This window comes from Phalangium opilio, unplaced genomic scaffold, assembly GCF_054372755.1.
Source record: "Phalangium opilio isolate 3A_F unplaced genomic scaffold, DU_Popi_V2 ptg000098l_1, whole genome shotgun sequence".
Classification (NCBI taxonomy): Eukaryota; Metazoa; Arthropoda; class Arachnida; order Opiliones; family Phalangiidae; genus Phalangium; species Phalangium opilio.
Window position 1 is genome coordinate 1,462,833 of NW_028324201.1, and position 25,263 is coordinate 1,488,095.

The 25,263-nt window shown below is 34.7% G+C and overlaps 1 long non-coding RNA gene across 4 annotated transcripts; it reads left to right on the forward strand.

Annotated features, from left to right (window-relative positions):
- The first annotated feature begins 22,234 nt into the window (after nt 1–22,234).
- LOC149633135 (uncharacterized) lies at nt 22,235–23,364 on the forward strand. Of its 4 annotated transcripts, none has more exons than XR_016373568.1 (3): nt 22,235–22,380; nt 22,646–23,066; nt 23,129–23,364. It is a non-coding gene; the product is annotated as an uncharacterized LOC149633135 (long non-coding RNA). The 4 variants fall into 4 exon arrangements; XR_016373570.1 differs by having other exon boundaries at nt 22,666–23,066; XR_016373571.1 differs by lacking the exon at nt 22,235–22,380 and having other exon boundaries at nt 22,591–22,723; nt 22,778–23,066.
- Nucleotides 23,365–25,263: the final 1,899 nt, after the last annotated feature.

Below are 25,263 nucleotides of genomic sequence, written 5' to 3' on the forward strand. Positions count from 1 at the left end.
GCTCTACCAGTGGTAGGGTCACGAGGCCTAAGGCGACGTGGAGGGGGGGGACAATGGGTCATTGTGGTCCTCCTCGGTATCAGATATCTCTGAAATAACGTCTAACGCACTTACGGGCCTAAAGAGGTTGGCATGACGCACAACATCGGGGGAAATTACTTCAGGGGACTCAGTCTCGGCGTCACGCTCGACAGACAGAGGTCCAGAATTTGCGTCGGCTACGCTCTCGACAAAGGGTGTAAGGTCGGTTATATGAAACGTACCCTTGAAAATTCTATTGGATTTTGTACCTTTCAGCCGGTACGTTAAGGGGGACAGCTTCTGGGCCACTATATAGGGGCCTTCGCTTCGAGGGGCTAACTGTTTAGAAAAGTTTGCACCGGCGTTTGAGAGGAAATGAGGGCGACGTAGGACCAATTTCCCTACTTCAAGTTCCACGTCACGACGATGGCTATTATAATACTTGGCCTGACGGGCTTGTTGGGCCTCAATATTAACTTGGGCCTGGGCGTTAGCCTCATCGACAGTCTTTTTAATGGACAGAGCGTGCTCATTAATGCTAGCGGATCAATAGTAGCGCTGGGGTTCGCGTCATTGACAATATCCGCCGGGGTTCGCAGTTCGCGACCAAAGTTAAGAAACGCGGGTGTAAAACCTGTTGACTCATGCTGGGCTGTGCGCATGGCCATGGCATACTGATGGATGCCCACCTCCCAGTCTCTGTGATTCTCGCCTACGTAGGTGGCAATCATGGTGGATAGGGTACGATTTATTCGTTCGGTTTGATTCTATTGAGGGGAATAGAATGACGTGAACCTGTTTCTTATGCCTAACAATCGAAACGTGTCACGCATTATTTTGGACACGAATTGACGGCCGTTATCACTGACGACGGTCCTAGGGAGACCAAACCGTGTGAAAACGTGGTCAACCAGAAGATGAACTATGGCTTTAGTGGTAGCACGGCGAAGTGGGAATATCTCAACCCATTTCGTCATCATGTCTGTAATTACTAAGAGTTGCGTGAAGCCACGTCGACTGGGGGTGTAGGGGCCTTTGAGATCAATACCTATAACCGTCCAGGGATCTGATAACGCAGCGGACTTCATAAGGCCAGCTGGGGCTCTCTGAACAGGTTTGTGCTTTTGGCAAGCTTCACATGACCAAACGTATTCCCGGGCATAACGGGTCATACCATCCCATATGTAACGTTCGCGCAGGCGGTGGAGTGTTTTAAGGTTACCTAGATGACCTGACGTGCGAATGTCGTGGTTAAGTTGTAAAACTGTGGGATACAAAGATTCTGGAATCCATAGTTTATAATTTTCTTCGCTTGGGGAGGACTGCTTTGGGAGGCGAAACAATAGTCCATCAATAAGTTTACAACTAGGCAAAATGGCTTCATCGGATTTAGATTCAGAAGGTAACGGGGTGTTCTCTTTCAGAAATCGTAGACAGGGGCCAAGGCGTACGTCCTTGAATTGTTCCCGGAGAATGATTTCGGGGGAGAAGGCAATTGGTTCGTTAGGCATCGCCACAGCCACGGAGGTGACAGCCTCAAGCTCTGAAGGGGGACTCGCCAGCGAGTCCTCATCAGAAGCCAGGGGCATGCGAGAAAGAGCGTCGGCTAAAACGTTCTTTTCTCCGGGTATGTGATGCACCGAGAAGTCAAAAGCCTGTATCTGGGCATACCAGCGTGCATATTTGCCAGTAGGATCCGGGGTTTTCAATAACCATAAAAGCGCAGAATGATCAGTGTAAAGTTCAAATTTCCTACCTTCTAAATAGGGGCGGAATTTATCTAAAGCGTATTTAACTGCCATAGCCTCTCTCTCCGTGGTGCAATACTTCTTCTCAGTGTCAGTTAGTGTATGACTGAAGTACTGTATTACCAGAGGTTTTCCAGCGCGTTTTTGTAGTAGTACGGCGCCAAGGCCAGTGCTAGACGCATCACATTCAACAATGAATGGTTCTGAAAAATTGGGGGCAGCCAATATGGGGGCTGAAACTAACGCCGTTTTCAATGTTTCAAACGCCGTATTTTGGGCTTCGGACCAAGTCCATTTTACGTCTTTGTGAAGGAGGGAAGTTAAGGGTGCCGCTAGCGAGGAAAAACCTTTAATGAACCTTCTATAATATCCGGCCATTCCAAGGAATGATCGGAGGGTTTTAACATTATCAGGGGCCGGTAATTTACTGATTGACTCTGTTTTAGTGGGGTCTACTTTGATCCCATCCTTACCCACCACGTGGTCCAAAAGGTTAGTTTCAGGCTCACAAAATTTTGTTTTTCGCGCCTTAACCGTAAAGCCCGCCTCCAGCAGAGTTTGAAATACCTTTTCTAAGGTTTCTAGGTGCTTTTCAAATGATTCTGATATGATAACAATGTCATCGAGGTAAGCCATAACACCATCACCAAGTAATGGGCCAAATAACCGGTCAATCATCCGCTGAAAGGTGGCGGGTGCGTTGCACAGACCAAACATCAATACCTTTGGGCGGTACAAACCTCTATGGGTAATAAAGGCGGCTTTATCACGACTGGCAGGGTCCAATGGGACCTGCCAGTAGCCTGACTTTAGATCTAATGTGGTTATGACTTGGGGCTTTCGAATTGATTCTAGTATGTCATCTATCCGGGGGAGGGGGTATGAGTCTTTTACTGTAATAGCGTTCAGCTCTCTATAATCTAAGCATAATCTAAATTTGGCCTCCTCTTCTTCCTTAGTTTCTGACTGTCCTATTTCAAAAATAGGGTCAGGTTTCTTTCCAATGAGAATGGCGGGGGAACCCCAGGGACTATTACAGGGTTCGACCAAGTCTTGGGCAATCATATCAAAGACTATCTCGTCAATTTTTTCTTTCTTCCACGGCGAGTACCTATAGGGGGCTTTGCTGACGGGCTTAGCATCCCCAGTATCAATATAATATATAACAACTTCCTTCCTACTACCCTACCTTCCTTCCCCAGACCGAAAAATGCCCGGAATGGAGCTTTAGTTATCGCGAGCCCCCCATCTAAGATTCGGAAGGTACTCCCTCGAGAAGGGAGGTGAGCCTTCTTTTTTGGGAAGAAATATCTCTTCAGAGTTAAAGAAGGCAACTGGCTGGAGAAGGATTTTTACCTTTGTTTTTTGGGAAGGGACAGTGGCAAAGAAGGGAAGTTTTGGGGAAGGGAGGGAATAGGCATTGCCCAAGAAGAGAAATTTTTTTCTTCCGTGATGTAAACAGCCCGCGGAAGGTTTAAAGGCTTCTTTCAATGGGAAAGAAGTTCTGATAGGTAAGGTAGTACAGCTCTATTATGAAATCAAATACGAGAAACTATCGGTAGATGATGTTATTCCACCAAAGAAAAATTTATGTATTTGAAGATATGAATTTGATTGAATCGATGATGATCACTGAACATTCTCAATTTAGTAAGTCACTAGTATGTAGTAATTACAATTATACTTTTTCTATTGATTTCAATTACTAACTTTCTGCCCTAATGAAATATTAAACCTAGGCCTATATGTGAATTATGTTAAAGATTTTATTATTAAGTATAAAACTATGGATTTTAATATTAAGTATAAAACTATGGATTTTAATATGAAGCATAAAACTACGGACAATTTCAATACTAAGCATAAAATTATGGATTTTAATATAAAGAATAAAATTACGGACCATTTCAATATTAAGCATAAAATTACGGACAATTTCAATATTAAGCATAAAATTATGGATTTTAATATAAAGAATAAAATTACGGACAATTTCAATATTAAGCATAAAATTATGGATTTTAATATGAAGTATAAAATTACGGACAATTTCAATATTAAGCATAAAATTACGGTTAATTTCCATATTAAGCATAAAATTACGGACAATTTCAATATTAAGCATAAAATTACGGACAATTTCAATATTAAGCATAAAATTACGGACAATTTCAATATTAAGCATAAAATTAAGGACAATTTCAATATTAAGCATAAAATTATGGATTTTAATATGAGGCATAAAATTACGGACAATTTCAATATTAAGCAGAAAATTATGGATTTTAATATGAGGCATAAAATTACAGCCAATTTCAATATTAAGCATAAAATTATGGATTTTAATATAAAGAATAAAATTACGGACAATTTCAATATTAAGCATAAAATTATGGATTTTAATATAAAGAATAAAATTACGGACAATTTCAATATTAAGCATAAAATTATGGATTTTAATATGAAGTATAAAATTACGGACAATTTCAATATTAAGCATAAAATTACGGTTAATTTCCATATTAAGCATAAAATTACGGACAATTTCAATATTAAGCATAAAATTAAGGACAATTTCAATATTAAGCATAAAATTATGGATTTTAATATGAGGCATAAAATTACGGACAATTTCAATATTAAGCATAAAATTATGGATTTTAATATGAGGCATAAAATTACGGACAATTTCAATATTAAGCATAAAATTATGGATTTTAATATAAAGAATAAAATTACGGACAATTTCAATATTAAGCATAAAATTATGGATTTTAATATGAAGTATAAAATTACGGACAATTTCAATATTAAGCATAAAATTACGGTTAATTTCCATATTAAGCATAAAATTACGGACAATTTCAATATTAAGCATAAAATTACGGACAATTTCAATTTTAAGCATAAAATTAAGGACAATTTCAATATTAAGCATAAAATTATGGATTTTAATATGAGGCATAAAATTACGGACAATTTCAATATTAAGCATAAAATTATGGATTTTAATATGAGGCATAAAATTACAGCCAATTTCAATATTAAGCATAAAATTATGGATTTTAATATAAAGAATAAAATTACGGACAATTTCAATATTAAGCATAAAATTATGGATTTTAATATAAAGAATAAAATTACGGACAATTTCAATATTAAGCATAAAATTATGGATTTTAATATGAAGTATAAAATTACGGACAATTTCAATATTAAGCATAAAATTACGGTTAATTTCCATATTAAGCATAAAATTACGGACAATTTCAATATTAAGCATAAAATTAAGGACAATTTCAATATTAAGCATAAAATTATGGATTTTAATATGAGGCATAAAATTACGGACAATTTCAATATTAAGCATAAAATTATGGATTTTAATATGAGGCATAAAATTACGGACAATTTCAATATTAAGCATAAAATTATGGATTTTAATATAAAGAATAAAATTACGGACAATTTCAATATTAAGCATAAAATTATGGATTTTAATATGAAGTATAAAATTACGGACAATTTCAATATTAAGCATAAAATTACGGTTAATTTCCATATTAAGCATAAAATTACGGACAATTTCAATATTAAGCATAAAATTACGGACAATTTCAATATTAAGCATAAAATTAAGGACAATTTCAATATTAAGCATAAAATTATGGATTTTAATATGAGGCATAAAATTACGGACAATTTCAATATTAAGCATAAAATTATGGATTTTAATATGAGGCATAAAATTACGGACAATTTCAATATTAAGCATAAAATTATGGATTTTAATATAAAGAATAAAATTACGGACAATTTCAATATTAAGCATAAAATTATGGATTTTAATATAAAGAATAAAATTACGGACAATTTCAATATTAAGCATAAAATTATGGATTTTAATATGAAGTATAAAATTACGGACAATTTCAATATTAAGCATAAAATTACGGTTAATTTCCATATTAAGCATAAAATTACGGACAATTTCAATATTAAGCATAAAATTACGGACAATTTCAATATTAAGCATAAAATTAAGGACAATTTCAATATTAAGCATAAAATTATGGATTTTAATATGAGGCATAAAATTACGGACAATTTCAATATTAAGCATAAAATTATGGATTTTAATATGAGGCATAAAATTACGGACAATTTCAATATTAAGCATAAAATTATGGATTTTAATATAAAGAATAAAATTACGGACAATTTCAATTTTAAGCATAAAATTATGGATTTTAATATGAAGTATAAAATTACGGACAATTTCAATATTAAGCATAAAATTACGGTTAATTTCCATATTAAGCATAAAATTACGGACAATTTCAATATTAAGCATAAAATTACGGACAATTTCAATATTAAGCATAATATTAAGGACAATTTCAATATTAAGCATAAAATTTTGGATTTTAATATGAGGCATAAAATTACGGACAATTTCAATATTAAGCATAAAATTATGGATTTTAATATGAGGCATAAAATTACAGACAATTTCAATATTAAGCATAAAATTATGGATTTTAATATAAAGAATAAAATTACGGACAATTTCAATATTAAGCATAAAATTATGGATTTTAATATAAAGAATAAAATTACGGACAATTTCAATATTAAGCATAAAATTATGGATTTTAATATGAAGTATAAAATTACGGACAATTTCAATATTAAGCATAAAATTACGGTTATTTCCATATTAAGCATAAAATTACGGACAATTTCAATATTAAGCATAAAATTACGGACAATTTCAATATTAAGCATAAAATTATGGATTTTAATATGAGGCATAAAATTACGGACAATTTCAATATTAAGCATAAAATTATGGATTTTAATATGAGGCATAAAATTACGGACAATTTCAATATTAAGCATAAAATTATGGATTTTAATATAAAGAATAAAATTACGGACAATTTCAATATTAAGCATAAAATTATGGATTTTAATATGAAGTATAAAATTACGGACAATTTCAATATTAAGCATAAAATTACGGTTAATTTCCATATTAAGCATAAAATTACGGACAATTTCAATATTAAGCATAAAATTACGGACAATTTCAATATTAAGCATAAAATTAAGGACAATTTCAATATTAAGCATAAAATTATGGATTTTAATATGAGGCATAAAATTACGGACAATTTCAATATTAAGCATAAAATTATGGATTTTAATATGAGGCATAAAATTACGGACAATTTCAATATTAAGCATAAAATTACAAACAATTTCAATATTAAGCATAAAATAACGGACAATTTCAATATTAAGCATAAAATTACGGACAATTTCAATATAAAAATTACAAATTTTAATATTAAGCATCAGCTTATTAATATGTGACGATCAAACCAAAGCAGCGATTCCAAAACAGATTCTGATATCAAACTCGACGAAAGTAAACAAAAACTCGCTTTTTTATTCAATTGGTTTATATGTAACCTAAACGGGAGCCACCGAGACTTGCGGTATTCTCTTTGTTAGATGCTTGCTCCTCCGCGGGCCGGTGAATATTTTCACCCAGCAAGTCTTTTGTGGCGCCCTTTAATCATAGTAATTTTGCACAGCTGATAGATATTTCACCTTGTGCACATTTTATTTTATCCAACTTGGAATCCGTTGGCGACAATTTTCGGAGCACAAGACTCTGTTTCGGATTCTAAACTAAACACTAAGGGCAACGTTAGATGACGACGGTTGGGAGAGAAAAAGTTGCATAGCGCATTCCCTGCAATTAGTTGTAAATGATGCCATTAAGGCCAATGAGAGATCGAAACAGTTACTCGAAAATGTCCAAAACTGGATAAACCTTTTTCTAAAATCGCCTAAATGGACGGAAGAATTAAAATCAAGAAGTTGCAGCGTTGATTTGAAAATGATAGGGGGTGTTCGCTGCAGCGCTGTTTGTCTTGGAATGGAACGATTTACGAGGGTCAGTTTATTTTAAGGGTCCATATTTTCTAGAAAGAACCTCTGAATGTTTTTTGTCTAACTTCAATTTGAAAAGTTAGACAAGCAAGATCTAATAGAGAATATTTTGTACAATAATTAAATATATTCCAGGATAATGTTGTAAGCAATGGTTTATGGAATCAAAAAATTCCACGATCGGAGTACTGGAAAACCTCCAAAAACGGATTTCATCGATGTTGAAGGACCCATATTACATAATGGCCTCTCTCCTCGATCCAACCCAAAAAAAACATACTTTTTGAGACTAAGTATCATTATCTATGAACATGTTTATTATGAATATCGAACATAATTAGGCAGAGATCAGTTCTTATTATGGTACGATTTTGATTTGTTGCTTTTCCAACTTTGAAGAATTAAATTTTGCTAAAAATAATATTCAATTTGATTCACTTTGATTATAGATACGTCAATAATACAATTCCATGTTCATAATTAACATTAATAAAATAAATTTACGACATGGATATAAGTCATGTTTATACTAATATTTCAAATCTTAAGGTTCTTATACACAACCAGTATGGACAAATTTGTATCCAAACTTCAAGTGCATGACAAAGACAAGTACACATGTTTTCATTAGAGAGTAAGTAATTTCATAGGTATTTGAAAATTAGGCATAGAGGTCCGTGCCCACGAACTAAAAAAACTCGCGGATATTTTAAATCCTGAAGATCCTGAAGCTTTTCGTCTCTTGTCAGCACGCACAAAGCTAGGTTACGTAGAGACCTAGGTTTGCTCGTGCTGACAATCGATGTTGTAACAGAGTATATCCAGAATAAGCTGTCGTTCGAGATAGGGATTTGCCTATCCTGTAGAGTGAAAACAATTTACGCACGCGCATTCTTTATCCATGGTCATAACACTCTATCTCTTACTTTATTGATATCCCCCTTCCGGGGAAAATATTATTTTTTCTTACAAAAGTCAAAAACTGAGGTAAGAGATATGAGGGTGAGACGTCAAGAGACATTTCGTAGTACCACAGCTCTATTGGAGCATTTACACTTAAATATTTCTATGATTGAATGACCCTATCTATCCTATATCTCATGGTCGCCTTACCAGTGCCACCATCGTGCATCCCGTGAAACAAATTTTTTGAAGTGCAATGTGTTATTAAATATTGTTTATAATTGTAATATATTTATATATTTTTAATTTTTACAGTAGTTTAATTAATTTATTTTGCCTTAAAAATTAATGTTAATTTTCTGAGATTAATAAATCTTTCATATCTAAAATATTCTTCTTTCCTTTACCTTCTTAAACATTGGCCTTCCCTTCCAAAGAAGGAAGATTGGGTTCCGAGAGAGGAGATCTTCTCGAAAAAGAAGGCGCTGTCTCCTCTCTAGGAATCTTTCGTCCAACCATAGTAGGTTTCCTTCTAAAGAAGGTAAACTTTCCTTCCGAGGCAAGCGCCTTCTTTTACAAAGAAGGAAAAATTTTCTTCTAATGGGGGAAACCTACAGTTGAGAAGGGAGAATACCACTTCGAACCCTAGACCTTCAGCCTGTCTGAGTTACTCACCCCTTTCTTCTCTCCAACACCCCTACTCTTGAACGGAGAAGGGAGAGGAGGGAATTTTTCAAAAAGCATCTGAGAAGGTGAAGCGGGATTTGCCGGTGTCGCATTCTGCGGAAAGAAGGGGAAGGTTGGTTTAGGGAAGAAATCGCCAAATTCCCACCACTGGAGAAAGCTGCGCTCAGGCGCCTCGGTGTACCGTATATTTAACCCTGTTTCACGACGCATGGATCACAGCTGCCTGTACGGATTCTATCTCTATCTTTCTCTCCTCTTTGCTGAAACTTTATGACGGTTGCTTTTAATTGTCATGAACAAGTTAGTTAAAGGTTTTGAACATACATAACTTGATGGATTTTCAATATGTGTATCTACGGGAAAATCGTTCGTTCTGTAATTGTTTCTAAATCGAATCAAGTATACCTATGATTTCACGAGTTCCAAAAACCAAACCAAGGCTTAACGAAAAGGTAAAATTAAACGATGGTGGAAAACATAAAGCGTTTTCCTTTGCGGTAAAAACGAGCTGCTCCGAGACGGGGGCGCGTCTTACAACGACCCAGTCGCTCCCTCCCGGTTTCCTCCCGGATTGATCCCAACCGAGTCTCTAGACTCGGAGCGCCTGAAAACGTCACAAAACTGCGGCCGTATTCTGCAGAAAAAGTATGCTCCTCTCCCAGACTTAAGCTCACCGATTGGTCGGTCAGGATCGAACTTAGGGCTTTTCATTGGTGGTGGCGGTTTTGGGGCAAAACTCACTTAAGACTTGTGAGAGGTTGAAATTTTCGAGCAGACGACATTGACACGTGTCAAAATATACACCAAATTCAAAGAAGTAATTTTAGAACTCGGCAAACCGTTCAGCATCATGAATCGGTTAATTGACCGGTTTTTTTGCTTTCTTTTTCCACCGGAACTTAGCAGACTACACTTCGTCGTTGCTAATGGCGGCAATGGCAGATATAGGACTATATTGTTCTTCGTGTTGTTGACTTTAGAAAGAAAGACAACTAAATTATTGTTTTAAATACTGTTAGTTTACAAAATATAAGGGTTTGCGTTGTTATAATTTAAAAAATATGCCTTTGTTTTGTGGGAAAATGAAGTCGAACTCTGCCCGAAGTCGAAAAGGATTTACACCGAGGCTTATGACGAAGAAAGTCCTCTGCAGACTGTAGTAAGTAGTAAAGAAAGATTTTATTGTTTCTATTATTTACTTATTGTTTGGTTCTGTTAGATAAGTTTCAAGCAACAGAGACACGCTAGTAAATGATTGGAACATGAAATGAGGCACCACCATCCCATAGCGAAGGTATTTCGCCATTCATTGGCCATGACCAAGATAATTGTGTTTTTATACAAATATGATTGCCTAATCCTTATGGGTCATGAAAGCCTGATTCGTTATACTTATAATATATATTCCATGACTGTCACAGCCATCTTCCCTTGCACTTGGCAACCGTACCTATTTTATAACCAAATCACCAACAGCGAAAGCAATTCTTGTACCTTTTATAAAGCAACTATTGCATTAATGTTCAACTGGTAAATAATGTTGCACACATGTCTAACAAATAGAAATATTCATATGCTTTTCTTTTATTATAGATTTGTGCTAATGACGTGTTTGACATGAACCCGAATGGGAACTATTTTTTACCTCTATAGTAGGAATTTCTCTTAATTTTCTTCTGTTACTAACAGGTTTATTTTAGCAAATTAAAGATAGCAATACAGGGACAATGTACTTTAATAACTTCATTCACTGTCAAAACACCACACAGCAGAGGAAGGATAACTGGATAAAACATCGGGGATCACAGATAGGGTAAATGATGTCAATGAGGAACATTGTTGGTTGGAAGAGATCAAGAAGATATTGAGCATCTTGAAAGGCGATATATGAAAGAAGACTGCTTCGACAATGGAGAGCGGTAAAACTGGAGGCCGAAAAAGTTACGTCCATGATCTCCTAAAATGTACCTTTATTCCCAGTTTTGAGCTTGACATTTGTCAGTATGCCGTAAATTGTTAGCTATCTTATACTCGAATTCGGATATTCTCCAGCAATTTATGTAAATGTCCAACTTTTATGGAACTATTGGAGAAATAATAATGAAACACAAGAATATGTTGACCCTCTATTTCCTACCCATTAAAATGTTACAGTTTTATTGTCTTAATTCATTTTTGCGAGGCATCTTCCCTTAAATACATAGGGGTGCTCGAAACATTAAAGACGGATCACTTATACAAAAACATAACCATAGAAACACCAATAGGCTTACTAATACCTATAGTGGCACATTTGTTAAATGATGCAGAGGACATAACACATTTTACTACATTTAATTGTGATTTAACAATAAAGGGGTAGTAACGTATAAATCAATAACTAAAGTTTAAATTGAAACACGTACGTTTTTAGAATAGAATATGCAAAATGAAGGTCATTTTAAATATTTTGTTTCAGTAATGCTTCGTGACTTGTTGAAATGTGCCATTGGAAATACTAATATGGGGAATCTTCTTTTGAAACTGCAACAAAGATGATCAATAAAAGCCTTTTTTCCATATATACGATTTTAGGTTCGATACATAATTTCAATTGGTCCTATATTAATACAATCCTATAATGATAATTGATAAACAACCATGCTCAAGAACATATGCACATGAATGCCAGTCCTCCTTCATCCTAATACCATTCCAACAGACTCATACATTTGCCTAAATCAGATAATAATAGCATTGATGTGCATTTAGTGGCCGTCTAATAAAATGGTCTTATAGATATTGAAAATAAGAAACTAATTTACATCGAGAATCCTATGTGATAAAGTCAAAATAAACTCAGTTTTATTTAAATAATGTTACGTCACTGTTTTTGAGTAACAGCTCATCGTTCAGTCTCGACATCGGTTCCTCTCCGTTACTTATTTTCCTAAAATTGATTCTTTATTACCATAATAATAATTAGTTAAGTTTGATTTGTTTATCTTATACAAACCTTTAAAGAGCTCACCTCATATTTGTATAGGCGCAAATCACATACTCGTTGGTAGTTTATACTTGCAACAACTATGCCAGCCTTTTCTTTAAAGGGATACCTTAGAGTAAAGCATGCTCAACTAATAAAAGTGTTAATACCTTAATATGCAAGTTGATTACAACACTTCAATGTTGGCAGGTATCCTTAGAGGAATTGCCCACCCTAGATAATTCTCCATTGCCATTGCCAGTGTCAATGATAGAAATGTCAATACTACAAATCTCTAATATATAAAGATGAATATTTCTATTTGTTAGTCATGTGTGCAACATTATTTACCAGTTGAACATTAATGCAATAGTTGCTTTATAAAAGGTACAAGAATTGCTTTCGCTGTTGGTGATTTGATTATAAAATAGGTACGGTTCATGGTGCCAAGTGTCAGGGAAGATGGCTGTGACAGTCATGGAATATATATTATAAGTATATCGAATCAGGCTTTCATGACCCATAAGGATTAGGCAATCATATTTGTATAAAAACACAATTATCTTGGTCATGGCCAATGAATGGCGAAATACCTTCGCTATGGGATGGTGCCCCATTTCATGTTCCAATCATTTACTAGCGTGCCTCTGTTGCTTGAAACTTATCTTACAGAACCAAACAATAAGAAAATGACAGAATCAATAAAATCTTTCTTTACTACTTACTACAGTCTACAGAGGACTTCTTCGTCATAAGCCTCGGTGTAAATCCTTTTCTACTTCGGGCAGAGTTCGACTTCATTTTCCCACAAAACAAAGGCATATTTTTTAAATTATAACAACGGAAACCCTTATATTTTGTAAACGAACAGTATTTAAAACAATAATTTAGTTGTCTTTCTTTCTAAAGACAACACCACCAAGAACAATATAGTCAGTGGCGCCGCCAGGATTTTTTTACAGGTAGGCTAAGACAGATTTGGGGGCCCTTATAAAATTTGAAGAGAAAAATTTAGTTGCACAGTATCGATAATATTAAATTAACAACTATTTTTATCATATTATTCATATAGAGAAGTTTAATATATTAAAGTTCAGTATTATCAGACAAAAGACATTATTATATAAACTATAGTTTGCGAAAATAATAAAAACACGGAATCGGAGAGAGAGGGGGGATTTTCAGTTAAGGCCCCTATGAGGTCACTGTGCACTGTCGATGTGGTGAGGAAAAGGGAAATCGGTTTACAAAAGGAGACAGAAGTTTTATGGGACCATAAGGAACGGGAGAGAAGAGGATTAGGTAAAGAGCGCGAAACAAACAAGATGAACCTCGGGCTGGGCTCATAATTTTAGCCACATCATAACGAATAGAAAATTTGAGTAAATAGCCCCTCGATGCGCTACCTTTAAGTGTGATATAATGATTACTAGTAATCCTAACTTCAATTCATTTACTTCTGTTATAATTATAATAGTGCAACACAAATTAATAAAAAACATGTCTTAGTGGACAAAGACTAGAAAAAGTAAATGATAAGAGAACAAAATGGAATGACCGAAGTAACAGATATTAAATTTTTTCAGTTTAAAGACGTGATTATAAAACATCAATTATTTGAAAAAAATACTTATCTTCGTTTTTTTTCACCAAAATTACATTTGCATTGTTTTCGAAAGACAGATTATTCATTCTATATATCCTTTTTGGTATTAACAGTTTTCGAATGAAAAGGATTAGAATAAATATCCGAGTATGGATATGCGTTATTTTTGAAGGTTTCTCTTTTCGAACTAAAAGAGAAAACGTTGTTTAAAACGACTAAATACAACCGAAGGAAGAAATTTTGACTTTTATCATGATTGACATTGTAGGGTGCTATGGTTTTGCGCCTGCATTTATACGGCCACGATTCGATTGGGTCCTATGTTTTGGGTCGACGATTTAAAATGTTATATAAATCAATCATTAAAATTTGAAAAACCTTTAATATATTATTGAGTGCGTGAGAACTGTTATAAAAATTGTGATTGAATTAGTTTGGTACGACTTCGACTTGCTATTTATGAGGAACACATTGTAGAGCAAACGTATAGCAAGAAACACTTAAATGGACACCGACAAATGGTGGGCTGTGTATTTATTTCACTATTGGGCTTAGTTTCCAGTATTAAAACGTATTGTAGTTTAAATTAAAAGCTGCAATCCTTTTAAATATCACTAACGAGGAACTGTTTCTATCATGGACTACATTGGAAAACAAGCTGTAAATATAAATGATCTCGCATGTATCTGTTATATAGTAAAGCTTTAATAATAATAATAATAATAATCTAAGCTTAGTCTAGGAAGGGATATCCACACTAAGTCAACTCGCGACTTATTTACAGGTGGGTCCCTTTACAATGCATAGAGGGGTGGTGGCTAGCCCCTATGCCACAGCTAACCTACAGCGCCCTACACTAACTATTACCGTTAACCTCTGCAAGTTTTGATGGAAAGGAGAAACCGGGTTAGACCGCGGAGGAAAACTCCTTTTAACAAGCGGGGAGAGAACTTGCAAACTCTACGCAGAAGGATTTCTTCCCAGGTTTTCACCCGGTGCCACAGTCCGGGATCGAACCCGGGATCCTCTTGCTGCGAGGCGAAAGCGCTAACCGCTACGCCACCCCACTTATTTTGACACGAACTATTTTGAAAAGAATGGAAAATTTCATGATACAAAATTTTTGGGCAAATGTAGTTTTGGTGAAAAAAAACGAAGATAAGTAATTTTTTTTAAATAATTGATGTTTCATAACCATGTCTTTAAACTGAAAAAATTTAATATCTTTTACTTCGGTCATTCCATTTTGTTCTCTTATCATTTACTTTTTCTAGTCTTTGTCCACTAAGACATTTTTTATTAATATCTGTTCCTTCAGTCTTCATTTTAATTAAGATTGTTAAGAAACTGTTGCATTTTTAGAATCTGCACTAAGCACAAACATAAACTAAAAACCGGCTATTAATTGTTTATTGTTTTGTTGGGCAATGTTAAAATAAGCATTATATAAATAAACTGGCCATCGTTTAATTTTTTCTTAGGTAACTTAAAAATAAGCACTAAAAAATAAATAATTAAAATTTAATAGTTACCCAACAAAAATGATTGGAAGAGTCTGAATAAAAAATATTAATTGATTTGTTGACAGGGTTTAGTGATCGTGAGATCTATCGATTAATTTACCAGCAATTTAAACGAACAAAATGATCTACGTAGCACCAGTTAAGAAACCTGGTAACGAACCCTTATGCGTAGAGTTTGCATTAATCTACTTTAAACAACAAACAATTAACTTGAGCAAAAAATTAATACTAATCAGCGGTTTTCGTTGGCCGGTGGCACCGGGTGAGACACCTAAAAATGAATCCTACACGGCCAATTGGTCTTCTAACTACAACAACCAGCTGACACTGACAGCTTTCACCGATACTCACTAAAATCAATGAATTTATAAATTATCGGCTAAAACCTAACTTTAAATTCATTTGAAATAAATTATAATTAAGTTTTACTTACGAAAAAAATAAAATTAGACCTAATTAGCCCCTTCTTTTATATGAAAAGGGAAAAAAATTTCCCTTAAGGCTTAGACTCGAACATAGGCAGAGCGGACGACGTATTTTCTAAACAAAAAATGACTATAGCTGTAAATATCTCCTACCTACCGTACTACCTACAGCCGAAAAGTACCATTGCTAAGACCGAGGCTTAGCAATCAATAAATGAAATTTAATTCGTAAATTATTGACTAAATCGTACCCTTAAATTTTTTTTGTATTGAATCAAAATAAAATATTACTTACAAAAAATATTAAAATCAGATCTTTTAAAGCTCATCAACGTTCTCAAAGTTCAAAAATAATCTTTAAGGTGACAAAACGCGGCGGCCATTGCCCAAAAGATTTAGTTTCTCCCTCTATACAAAGTTTCCAAACCTACGTCATAAATGACGTAGCCTGCACAACGTAAGTCAAAGCATGATTAAAAAACATGAAATTTAGCACTTAAACTTAATTTTTCTCAAAAACCTTAAAAATGGTCATAAAAAAAGGTTTATATTTTGATATAAAACCGTCCCCAAACGTAACAAACGAATATTTCATTTCAAAATTGTGGCCACAAAATGGCAAAATTTGAGAAAAACTACATGTTATTTCTATGGTAAAATTTAACTTTTTCACCAAAAGGGCTGATTAATTTAATGGAAATGAAAACCACCCTTAGCAACTTTATTTTTTATAAAAATAACTAATTAATGGATCTATTTGAAATTTTAACCACATATTGAGGGCCCGAATTGTAGTTCTGTTGAATTTTTTCGAAACAATTAATACAATACAAAAAAAGTTACATCCAAACAAAAAACCCTTCTTATACATTAAGAGCAGTATGAAGTCTTATCTAAGAGAGCTACCGCTCTCCTAGAATAGGAAACTTGAGTGATTACCCCCTCCATGCGCACCCTTTAACAGTGTAAAAATGATATAATCGTAACGTATAATTAAACCCTTAATTTAAGTAAAGAAAATCAGACTGATTGGTCCCTCGATGCGATATCCCTAACTGTGCTAAAATGATTGCCCGAAATCTGTACATCAATAATTTACCTTCTTTTATAATTGTAATAGCGCGACACAAACAGAAAACTTGAGTGTGTAGCCCCACAATGCGCAGCCTTTAAAGTGCTAAAACAATTACCAGTAACGCATACCTAAACCTAAATTGAAGTACAGAAAATCTGAGTGATTAGCCCCTCGTTTCCCTGATCTAAAAAATAATTACCTGGGCCGTAATCCTTACGTTCATAAATTTAATTATGTTTAAATTGTAATATACCATATTAAATATATAAAGATACTATATATTTCCTTTTGCTTTTAAAATTATTCGCACTATCTGGAGAAATACACGTAAATTCTGGATTCGTGATAAACATCGCCTTAAGACCATTCAAAAAATATACTATCAGGATAAACTTCCTTTGCATTTCAAGATAACCTCGATTTCCTTGAATGTTTAAATAGAGGAGCGGGATTGAATCATTATTGTCGACGGGTGACAGAAATTTTAATGGGAGAGTTTAATACCTTCCATTTTATTAAAGCAATCCAATAATCGTTTCTTTCGCTTTAGATATATCGAGAAAACGTAAAACACAATTCACAATCACTAACCTCACTTGCACAATTAAGTGCAATGCTTAAACTTACTATTACAATCCCCATCCATGTAAAAAAAACCAAAAATATCACCTCAACACAATCCTCTCCCATTCACTGTCCCTTCAATGACGAACCAAAAATTTTACACTACTACTACTACGAGTATAACAAACTAAGATCCTCATCGTAGATGTACATCATACGATGTTGCTAAAAATCAAAAAGCAAGATAACTTTTGTGGCTAGTCAAAAACTTTTAACATGAGTGTGTTAACCCATTTTGTAGAATATTGTAAAAATCCGATGCCAAAAGGTTCATCCTTATGAAAATTGTCTTGTATTCCTGGATCAAAATATTGTAATAATGGTATTATGGGAGCCTAATTTCGGGGCCCCTCTGAAATTTACGGGTAGGCTGTAGCCTACCCAGCCTACCCCCTAGCGGCGCCACTGAATATAGTCCATTACCTGCCATACCGCCATTAGCAACGACGAAGTGTAGTCTGCTAAGTTCCGGTGGAAAAAGAAAGCAAAAAAAAAAACGGTCAATTAACCGATTCATGATACTGAACGGTTTGCCAAGTTCTAAAATTACTACTTTGAATTTGGTGTATATTTGACACGTGTCAATGTCGTCTGCTCGAAAATTTCAACCTCTCACAAGTCTTAAATTAGTTTTGCCCCAAAACCGCCACCGCCAATGAAAAGCCCTAAGTTCGATCCTGACCGACCAATCAGCGAGCTTAAGTCTGGAGGAGGAGCATACTTTTTCTGCAGAATACGGCCCCTGAAAATTATACAACTAAGATAAATCAAATACATTGATCTCTTAACTGCTTTCTTAACCGAGGCTACTGAGCGAAATATTCGGCTGCTTAAATAGCTCCGATATCATTGGCTAGCTTCCACTACACCGTCTACACGCGCTTCCGGGGAAAAACCGGAAAGAAGAGTAAATAAGATTTTCGTTCACGTGACGGCCGCAGAGCGTCGCATATAATTGGGAAGCCGGCGGCGCGGGAGAAAACGCTGGAGTATAAAAATGAATTGCCTGAGTAACTTATAGGGAGCTAACATATTATTAACTCATGATGACACCTATGACTAATCACCTATTTAGATATAGCACTCTCATAGAGCGAACGAGGTTGACACCAACCCTTTAGAAGATAGTTACAGGCTAACTTGCGATAACTCGCTTAAAGAGTAATTTCTCCCAGTGTCACGTAAAACGTTCGTTGTCTTTTATTGCATTGGTCGTTCTTTTGGACAATAGGATAAGAACATTTCTTTAATCGTAGTTTTTTCATTAATAACAGGAAACTTTAATGTTTGAGCATTCATATCGCATCTTTAGTGGCTACATTGATTACTGCCGCAGGATCCACAATCTTACGTAATACTACATTTGTACTTGAAAAGCCAAAAATTACCACGATTTTATCGGGGTTAATTTTTTCGTCTCTATTTTAATATTTTAAAATAATTTGTCTCTAAAAATAGACAAGTGGTTCATTGAATTTTCTGAAATGATTCTTAAATTGTTTAAGCAAAAAAAAGTATCGAGCAAATGCCAAGTAATTTAGCAGTGGTTGTTGTCGTGTAGGTTGGTTTCTTATTAAGAAACATTTAATATCGATAGGAAAGTGGATGACCCTGACGCTGTATAGCTTCGCAACCGATGCTATACTCTTGTCATACCGTCCGCAGAGCAGAATATATTCATTATTATTCTACTGATCGGCTAAACTGTGTGAAAGTATAAAGTCCCCACTTTTCCTAATTTTACCTGAACCATTTCTACAATTTTGCTCTATTGTAGAATTCTGAAGCGAGTACGAAGAAAATAACATCAAGTAATAGAGAAAATTAGTCGAATAAGTTCAAAAGGACATACACCTGCATTATTTTCAATGTTTATTGTTCAGGATTCAGTATAATCAAAAGTAGGATAAGGGACTAGAAGTAAAGAGCTCTAGCATTGGTAGTAGATCCTGGCACCAGTGAACAAATTTGAGGATTTTATGCCATTCCATCGCGCCTACACTAGAGAGAATAGAATTGGTCGAGTTCCAAAAACATTTCCTACCCCCTTCCCCTCAACCTAAAGCCGCGGAACACGGACGCGGGTGCTTGAATCTAGTTCGGCCGTCTACCGCCACGAGCTTCTCACCTTTTGGAGGGAAAATTCAGAAACCGCTACAAGAGGGCCAACCGTTGGTGTGTTATCAAGAATATTCACTTTCGCCAAGTGAAGAATTTGGTTAGCTTGATACTGCTAGTCCCTTATCCTACTTCTGGTATAATTCAGCGAAATTGTAAAAACGGTTCTGCTCTCTCTTTCTTATATTTTTTCAACATACACGGTTAAAAATTCAGTTATTCTATTACTACTTTCATAAGTTCAGAAGTTCAGCCTTTCTGCATATTAGTCAATAAAAGTAATGACGTAAAGTCACCGGAAGTCGTAAACTAAAAATTATGGACCCTACCCTTCCACTCCTCAGTTGTAAAATCCTCTTTCCTACCCCAATGTTTCCTTAACCTCACAAGCATAAATGCAGCTTAAAACTAATATCATGCTGATATTTAAAACGGGTTAGCGTAATGACTCTTTGGTGTATAATGACTACACAGACTAGCAACACGTTCATCACCCTTAAAGCACCCGAGCTACGTCGGATAGCTTGTCTAGTCTAATATAGAAATGAATTAAATGTCATACACTAGAGGGGTATTTAAAAACCCTTTTGGTTTAAAAATTTAAGAATCAATGAAACTATATAAAAGGTTTTTCCAAGCTTGGAAATTATTATAACCCAAGCTTTTTAGGTCTACCAATTTCTGATCTATCGTCTAACAAATGTTTTACTACTAAAAGGCTGATATGGAATAACTTCAGCTATTTCGAGTTTAACCATCTGGAGTCCCAACCTGAGTTACTAGAGGTGATTAAAAGAACAAGGCAGAATTACTCCTTAGGATTAACATCCTTCCGTCACAGTTGAAATTAATCATCTATTTATTTTCAAAGAATATGCAGTACGTTGCAATACCGTATAACTACAATATATTATACAACAGTAGTAGATGGACGTTCAAAGGCCTTTTCTCTACTGCCGATATATATATTATGTCTTCACCACCAGAGCAGATAATAACATCATCTACGGACTTCTTGAATACAAATATCCAAGTAACAACCACCTTAGTACTCTAGGTTATAGTTAACGAATTAAACCTTTGACTTATTTCAGACCATTATTTGCCTACTGTTAAGCCTTGTCACGATATCTCTACTTATGTCTTACGTGGATTACTTTCGAAAAACGAATCATGTCAGCAACGCAGTTACTTTCTTGAAATCCTTTGTGTGGAATGTATTTGACCTGTTTTCACTCATCTTCTTCGAACGTAAGTTCCTGTGGCTGTGACTCCCGTATTTAACAAGGCTATGAAAATTAACTACAGCAAAAAGAGTCTGTACTGTAGTCGGCACCGGACATTTTGCACTGGAAATCCCTGTTATAGTCATAGTTTTCAATTAAAGTGACTAGTTAGCAAATAGAATACCTTTTATGGAGTCTGGAAATAATCCTGACACAAACAGTCTCGGCAGCAAAGATCCCGACACCAAAGTCTTGACGAAAAAAATTCTGACAGGTTGTAAATCCAGACGTGAAAAAAATTTCCGACTCCAAATATCCAGACACCGAAAATCCATTTCCTTTTTACCTCTCCGAGTGACGTATGTCACGGAGAGGTATTACACCGGCCGTGTCTGTGTGTCTGTCTGTGTGTCTGTCAGACCCCACGTGACCGCGTTCGCAGTTTGCGTATTGGAGCAAACAAATACCCGATTTCCGGAACGCGTTCGCGGTTCACGGAAATGTGGCCATTCGTCTACCAACACAAGTCTTTACTAACTGGCTTCTAAGGACCACAATCTGCTAGTCTTTGTCCATCCCACATGGACACTAGTCTGTACTTGCTAGCTTCTAAGCACCACCATCTTCTGTTCTTCGTCAATTTCACCTTGACACCAGCTTCTATGCACCACCATCTTCTGTTCTTCGTCAATTCCACATTGACACCAGGTTCTATGCACCACCATCTTCTGTTCTTCGTCAATTCCACATTGACACCAGCTTCAATGCACCACCATCTTCAGGTCTTTTGTCCATTCCACATGGACGCCAGTCAGTACATTCTGGCTTCTTTTCCTCCGTCATCGTTTGGTTCCAAGATATACGCGGCGATCGGCTAGGGTTACGAGAAACGTCTAGCCTCCCAATGGCAGGGCTTCCACCATCGGTTCACGCAAATGCGTTTTTATCTATTATTTGGTTTTAAGATATACGCGGCGATCGGCTAGGGTTACGAGAAACGTCTAGCCTCCCAATGGCAGGGCTTCCACCAAAGGTTCACGCGAATGCGTTTTTATCTATTCTACAGGGCCGGTAGGCCCTTGTAGATATGACTTGACACCCTTTTGTAACGTTAAAGCAAAATTCACATGCTTTTACTTAATTTCCTATGGAGATTAACATGGCGTTTTTCGTGATTTACCCCCACCGCGAACAGAAAAACTACAACGAAGTTACTTTTCGGAATACTCTTGAATTAACAATTAAGTATTCAAGGTGTGCTATCGGCTAGTTTTATTTAAATCAATTAACTCTAAGTATGTTAATTTTAGTTAATTCTGAAAGTACGTCAAAAATTACTTTTGGGTCAGACTATCTAGCAGTAGACGCTGACAAATTACTTTAGTATTTCATCCGAGCTTGAGCACCTTTATATGTATTTTCTAATTAACTGTAGCACCCTTAATAAGAAATACGTCGTTATCAGGTCGAATTTTCGTCTAGAAAAGTAATTCAGGTAAATAATTACAGTTAACAGAGGTTTTTATATCATTTAAAGTAAGTTTTTGAACGTTCATTACGGCCAAGGCTTAAGTTGTATTTTAGTTTGTCTATCAGGTCGAATTTTCGTCTAGAAAAGTAATTCAGGTAAATAATTACAGTTAACAGAGGTTTTTATATCATTTAAAGTAAGTTTTTGAACGTTCATTACGGCCAAGGCTTAAGTTGTATTTTAGTTTGTCTATGTAATATAGTCTTTATAGTGTCTTTCCCCTTTAAAGATAAAAAAGCTAATTTCCAGCTCTGTATTATAAAAATACGCAGTCTGCTTCGTTTTCTGCTACCAACAAATATAGCAGGTATACAGGGTTTCATTATTTGTTAATCTCACTAAAATGCTACTAATTGTGAAGATGTGTGATATATTTCCTTAAACGAAACCAATGTAGAGGAATTTCCATGTTTACATCTGCACAGATTCTCTCAACGTAACCACGTTGGAAACGGAGGGTTACGTATGTGGTATACAGGGTTTCATTATTTGTTAATCTCACTAAAATGGTACTAATTGTGAAGGTGTGTGGTATAATTCCTTAAACTGAACCAATGTAGAGGAATTTCCATGTTTACATCAGCACAGATTCTCTCAACGTAACCACGTTGGAAACGATTCGTTAAAACAATTTTTTTCCTGGTGAAACAGTCCGTATATGATATTACGTTTTATAATTTATTTGTTACCAAGAGTGGATTGTTTAATTTAGAAATATAAGTAACAGTGGTGCTGGTTAATCCAGGAGAACATTGTCTTTACGTAATTAGTCAAATAAATTCCATGTGCAGATTTTTTCAGAATTGGGAAACAGAGGGTTACGTTCGCTATTTCCACAGTCCTCATTGCCGTTTGTTTATATGTCAGAATTGCTATGAATTGTTTAGGTATTTGATTTAATTACTGGTATTTAAGCGAAACTATGGAATCACATCATTCATTAACATTGTAACCTTTGTAGTGATCCGTTGTAACAACATATTTAATTGTTAATCTTCACGTTACCGCAAATTTAGCACGGGGCATGATAAAAATTGAACGCAATGTGTTGGAACTAATCAAAAACTCATCTAAACATTAAAATTAAGGTTAATAATTTTTTGAAGCTCAATTTATAAGCTAAGTCAATACTTCCAAACCACAATCCTTCATTAATTTCAACATAATTAAGTATAATTAGGGTGAATTTAAACATAAAATATACATATTTTGGATAAAAACTCGAATAAATTTTAAATGGACTACTTAATTAAAATTTTAACTGTATAGCTGTTGGTAAAGCCTCGTATTTCTATTTCACACTTAATCAAGATAAACCTTTAATTAAACTTAATCAGGATAAACCTTTAAATTAAACTTAATCGAGATACACCTTTAAATTAAACTTAATCGAGATACACCTTTAAATTAAACTTAATCGAGATAAACCTTTAAATTAAACTTAATCGAGATAAACCTTTAAATTAAACTTAATCGAGATACACCTTTAAACTAAACTTAATCGAGATAAGCCTATAAACCAAACTTAATCGAGATAAGCCTTTAAACCAAACTTAATCGAGATAAGCCTCTAAACCAAACTTAATCGAGATAAGCCTTTAAACCAAACTTAATCGAGATAAGCCTTTAAACCAAACTTAATCGAGATAAACCTTTGAACTAAACTTAATCGAGATAAACCTTTAAACCAAACTTAATCGAGATAAGCCTTTAAACTAAACTTAATCGAGATAAGCCTTTAAACCAAACTTAATCGAGATAAGCCTTTAAACCAAACTTAATCGAGATAAGCCTTTAAACCAAACTAAATCGAGATAAGCCTCTAAACCAAACTTAATCGAGATAAGCCTTTAAACCAAACTTAATCGAGATAAGCCTTTAAACCAAACTTAATCGAGATAAACCTTTGAACTAAACTTAATCGAGATAAACCTTTGAACTAAACTTAATCGAGATAAACCTTTAAACCAAACTTAATCGAGATAAGCCTTTAAACTAAACTTAATCGAGATAAGCCTTTAAACCAAACTTAATCGAGATAAGCCTTTAAACCAAACTTAATCGAGATAAGCCTCTAAACCAAACTTAATCGAGATAAGCCTCTAAACCAAACTTAATCGAGATAAGCCTCTAAACCAAACTTAATCGAGATAAGCCTTTAAACAAACTTAATCGAGATAAACCTTTGAACTAAACTTAATCGAGATAAACCTTTGAACTAAACTTAATCGAGATAAACCTTTGAACTAAACTTAATTGAGATAAACCTTTGAACCAAACTTAATCGAGATAAGCCTTTAAACCAAACTTAATCGAGATAAGCCTCTAAACCAAACTTAATCGAGATAAGCCTCTAAACCAAACTTAATCGAGATAAGCCTTTAAACCAAACTTAATCGAGATAAGCCTCTAAACCAAACTTAATCGAGATAAGCCCTAAAACCAAACTTAATCGAGTTAAACCTTTAAACCAAACTTAATCGAGATAAGCCTTTAAACCAAACTTAATCGAGATAAGCCTCTAAACCAAACTTAATCGAGATAAGCCTCTAAACCAAACTTAATCGAGATAAGCCTTTAAACCAAACTTAATCGAGATAAGCCTCTAAACCAAACTTAATCGAGATAAGCCTCTAAACCAAACTTAATCGAGATAAGCCTTTAAACCAAACTTAATCGAGTTAAACCTTTAAACCAAACTTAATCGAGATAAGCCTTTAAACCAAACTTAATCGAGATAAGCCTCTAAACCAAACTTAATCGAGATAAGCCTCTAAACCAAACTTAATCGAGATAAGCCTTTAAACCAAACTTAATCGAGTTAAACCTTTAAACCAAACTTAATCG